Here is a 5,739-nt window from a genome sequence, read left to right as displayed (position 1 = left end):
CCATTTTATCCCACAATAGCACAGATTCATAGTTTCAAGCCATAATCATCAGTGTTCAGGAAAGTTATCAGTAAATCTGCTCTATCTGTGTGAAAAGAATCCTATTTCTGACATATACTGTATGAAAAAAAAGATGCTTTGGTAAATAATAATGACATAATTCAGAATTTTGACAGTTAAAAATATGAGAAAAGTCGGAATTATGACGTAAAATGACAAAATATCATTATTTTTTTGTAAAACATTATATAAGATATGACAACATATGTTTGTACATTGCTTTAACTCATTAAAATAAGTTCAACTTTTTTATGTTATATAGGCCTAAGATTCAACTCATTTTGTTTAAAGTCAGTTTAATGAAATTACTTAAACATCCAAGTTGATTGTACTTTAAAATTTAAGGCAGCATCTTTTTTATACAGTGTCAAAATTATGATTTACCAGAGCATGCTTTTCCCCCCCCCCTTATATCTGGTGGAAATGTGTTTGCATAAAAGGTGAAATGTTCTACATGAAAAACTATTTATTTGAACATCTTTTTATTTTATTTCATAATAATGACATAATGGTCACATCTTTACCCCCATGATAGCTATTTCAGTATGTTAGGTTGTTGAATGTCTACATTATTAAAGGTATTTTGTCAGGTAATCTAAATTATACTTTATATGCAAACATATAAATTTACATTAAGTCAATAATATTACTTTTTACTTTTTACAGTGTGTTTTGTATGTATGAATGTTATGTGTTAGGCTTTATGGACACTAGTGAGTTTAAGGCTTTGCTCAATGTAGATTTATTATTCACAGAAGAGGAAAACTCAACAAATACAAACTTACCCTCTTGCTCCCTATAGACAGAAACATGAGAATGTTCATTTAACTTTTGCAATCACTATAAATGTGTCAGTGATTGAACGTGAGCTTTATTCTCAATGCATTTAATGAAACACAAAGACACTTACTCATTCTCTACGTCCTCTCTGTATGACATGCTTAGATTAAGACCTGTTTCATATACAGATTACATAAGAATGTGTCAGTTTTTACAGTCATTATAGTAGTCGGACAACATGAAAACGTTCAATAATTCATGCATTTGATGGAGACATGCAGATATTCATCTTACCTGTCTTTAGGTCGGTCGAGATGAGTTTGTTACCGAAGGCTGTTTGCTCTTGAAGCTGAACCCCAATGATATATAAATTATCCAAAGATCACATGACTACATATGTGATGTTTTATCTTCATAGAGGGTGGGCTGGATTCACATGCCACTGCACATATACACCTATGAAAACATAATACATGCACAAAACATTGGACACATTCTCTGTGGATGTGCATTGTGTCTATTAATAGATCGTCTGACAACTGTGTTCTCATACGATGAGATCTGAATGTTTTAGAGTGATACATTTATACATAATAAAAAAACATTGACAAAGTACATTTAGGTGGTATGATATTTGCATATTAATTGTTTATTCTAACAAATGCATTCTTGCTTATACTTGTTTATTCAAACAAATGCAGAACAAATGCATTCCAACAAGATGCACTGAAATTCAAGCACCACAGTTTTTCACACCTCTTCTCACATCATTTGTCTAAGTCATCGTAAAAATGTCTGGTAAATGTATTGTTCTAGACATTTTAGCTGTATTCTGCTATAGGCAGAGCTTGCACACGTTCAGTCTGAAGTTCAGCTGACCTGCGGCTCACTTTCTGTGCCGTTCGAAGGGTCACGGGATGTTAACCTCTCAGGTGAGAAAATGACCGCACCGTAACACACACAGTCTTCACCTGCTGCCGGCTTTATCATGCCAGACCTTTATTAGCTTCAGAACCGCCAGAAGCTGTTGAGTCCCATTAAACAACTTGACATGCAGTCTGACAACTGCAAATGTATATTTTTTATTTGGAAAGAAAAAAAAAGAACTTTATTCTAATAGGATTTGATATTTTGATATTTACCACCACTGCATACAAAATAAGATTAAATTTTTTTTATTCTAATAGGATTTGGTATTTTGATATTTACCACCACTGTCATCAATACAAAATAAGATAATTTTTTTTATATTTTTTTTATTCTAATAGCATTTGGTATTTTGATATTTACCACCACTGTCATCAATACAAAATAAGAAAAAAAATATTTTTTTCAAACAAACAAAAAACATATAGCCTATGCTACTATAGGCTTACAGGCTAGGGAGATTTTTTTATTTATTACTTTCAACATCTTGATCTTTATTAAATGATCATATCCAATATAATAGGCCTATATAAATGATTAAATATCGAAATATTAACAATATTGTCTCCTGATTCAAAGCGTAGGTTTGTTGAAAGGTTCGACAGGTATAGACCTTATTCACAGCAGCGCCATCCTTGATTTTAAATGGGAATGACAGCGAGGCTGTGAGGGACAGACATGCATCTCTTCAATGGGCTGTACTGTTATTTAATGTGTTTTTGGATTGTTCTGCTCATGAAACACTGGGAAAAATATCTTTCCAAGAAATTTCAGTATAGAAAAACTCCCGACAATATAAGATGTGGAAAATTGTAAGTAATCTATAGGAGCTTTATGCAGCTTTTTACAGCGGATGCCATTGGAAACACAGCAAGTCTGTCCCTCACAGCCTCACTTTCAGACCTTTCATGGCACTGCTCTGAATAAGGTCTATATAGGCTAGATCAAACAGGACAACAAACACGGATTAATAGTTTTTGGCAGGTGAGACGAGCACACGAGGACACCAGACTTGACAGAGTATACAGAGTAAACACAGCAGATCAATGAAGTAACAGACGAGTAAAATCAACACAAGAGTCTGAACAGTCTTAACCAACGAGGACAGACAGGAATGTGTTGCTGCATTCCAACTGACAGGGTCCCTACGAAGTGTCCACTGCAGTGCTCCCTATTCCCTGAACACGGGATATCCGGTGAAGTTCACTGCGCTTGACACATTTTTTTTAAAAAAAATTTTTATTGAGAAATAAACAAATTTACATTCAAAATAGTCATTGAACAAACAATATTAACAATTCACAATTCAGCTTGACAAATAATGCGTTTATTTTTCGGAACATTCTGCAACGTCATCAAGCGCAGACGAAACAACAGTAGGGGAGAGCGGGACACAAAGTAACACTTTTTGACTTTCTCAGTTTGTGTAAATCTACTTATGGTTCAGAGTATTTATTTTTTCCCACATTAATTTCCCACATGTCTAGTACAATTATGTGGTTTTGTTTTATTAATACAGTATATACTTTTTTCTTGATATACCCCGAAAGAATGGAAGTGAAATGTGACAACATGCCCCAAAGGCAAAAGTGGGGCACATTGTAACATGTAAGGGACACATTGTAACATGACCATAAAACAGCTTAAAATGTCATCTGATCTAATAATAAAAAATATTCAAGACAAACTAAAATATTTTCTAAATAAAATACTATTATTAACTTTTTCATATAAAATAATGGCATTTTTTTATAATTAAATATAAACTAATTTTTGAGTTTTGACTACGAACACATGAAAACACAGCTATACAACATAGTTCAAAACAAATAAATAATTAGTAATTTCTGAACATTGACTCTCAGTCTTTATTCACCTTTTCCTCATTTATTCTCAATAGAATTAATAAAAGTATAGAATACAATAGCATATTTCTAGGGGCACATTGTAACGCAGTGTGACAACATGCCCCACCTGCACAACTGAAACCCCGGCTAGTGTCTTCTGCTAGTTAGCGAAGCAAATAACTATCTCAACTGTTAAATAACATATTGGAGATTAAAATAATTTCAGATTTAGTCTAATTTTAAATAAACACAAAAAATAGAGATGAAAAATTAACTTAAGTAAGAAATTAACTTTTGGTTTATAAATGTCTATGGATATCTTCCTTTTTTGTCTTTTTTTTTTTGCGCAATTTTTTCTCTATATAGTGTTGATATGGCAACTAGTAAAAACACCAAGTTTCGTCATGCTAGCATGTGTGGAAGTATTTAAAACAAGTGTGTTACAACTAGCCCCGCGTTACGTTGTGCCCCGCGCTCCCCTAACGCGACGTTTTAGGGTAGCCTATGATGCCATAATAGTATATAGGCTACTTACATTTGGGCTACATTACATGTTATGTTATATGTTTATAAAACAGCCAAGTGCAATTAGTCTATATAAATATAAAATTATTAGCTATTTATTTAATTCAGCTAATGTATAGGCTAGTGCTAAACTAAGTGATGTCTGTTGCGATGTTTAATTTGAAAATAAACATAATTTTGTCTATATTATATGTCTATTTTATCTTATTTAACCATAATCATGAGATTTGCACTGTAACTGTAACGTCTCGAGCATATTAGCTACCCGGTGTGTGTGTGTGTGTGTGTTTGCGTGCCTCTGGTAATACCTAGCCTACATTATGAGGACAAAATGTCACCACAAAGATGGCAATATCCAAAATCCTTGTGGACATGTTTTAGTCCCCATGAGGAACAGCTTAACAGCTTATAAGTCACATAGGCTTTAAGTGAAACGTTTTCTGTGATGGGTGGTTTAGGGTTAGGGTAAGGGGACAAAACATGGAGTTTGTACAGTTTAAAAATATTTGTGTCTATGCATAGTCCCCATAAAACATGAACAGACAACATGTGTGTAGGCCTTTGTGTTTGTGTGTGTGTGTGTGTGTGTGTGTGTGTGTGGGTATAGAGTATTAACAATATAACAGAAATCATATACAATATAAAAATTGCATAACATTGCTACTCTTAAGAATTATTAGTGTAACATCTACACTGATAAAGAAACCATATTCCTGTCCTCACTTGCTCTTTCAAAAAAGAAAGATGAAAGAGACTCGTACAAACTCAAAGCGCAATGAACGCTGAACTTTACTGGGATGGAAACGCTATTCAGACAGTCAATCCTGAGGAAACTTAACTAAATCATAAAGCACTGAAGCAAAACCTCATTATGTTACAGTCAATACAGGGGTAATGTGAGGGACATAAAGGCAGATCTTTCATAGTTTGGAGGTGAGTCATGTGACCAGGGAGGGGCGAATGTCACAAAAATGCATCGCAACTTTCTCTTGTGAAATGGAGTCGGTCATTTAGGAGTGAAATATTTCAACTTTTACCCTTTGCATTCACTGGTTTTGTTTGGACATGCTTTGTGTGAATGGTGTTGGCCTTGCTTATCATGCATTTCTTAAATCCTTTAAAATGTAAAGTAGGCTATAATGACATTATTAACAACCCGCCTAAACAGATTTTTATTTTTCAATACACTCTTAAAAACAAAGTTCTTTATGTTTCAACAGTGTTTTATTAATCTTGGAAAATGCAGATGGTAAACAGCGCCCTCTAGCGGCTGGCGAAGGTACGACCATCAGTTTCCTAGTGGACTGTTGGCTTTAATGGAGCAGCAGACTTTATATTTCCTCAAACCATAAAAAACATACAAGATTAAATGAGATTCTAAAATATGTCGCCGCCATCTTGCTTCGACGAAAGTGACTGAAACGCACCAGACGTCGTGAACACGACTTCCCAATTCGTAAATACGAAGTTCCCAGGAGGCCTTGAACGCACCAGATGATCAGCAACTCTTGACTGGTAAACTGAGAAATGTGCAGGTCGCTTTGGCCTTATCATTCACATACTTCTTTTCCATCACAGACACATCATACATACATAGTCA

Source organism: Leuciscus leuciscus (assembly GCF_965113295.1).
Source record: "Leuciscus leuciscus genome assembly, chromosome: 14".
NCBI classification, from domain to species: Eukaryota; Metazoa; Chordata; class Actinopteri; order Cypriniformes; family Leuciscidae; genus Leuciscus; species Leuciscus leuciscus.
Note: the sequence above shows the minus strand (reverse complement) of the source record.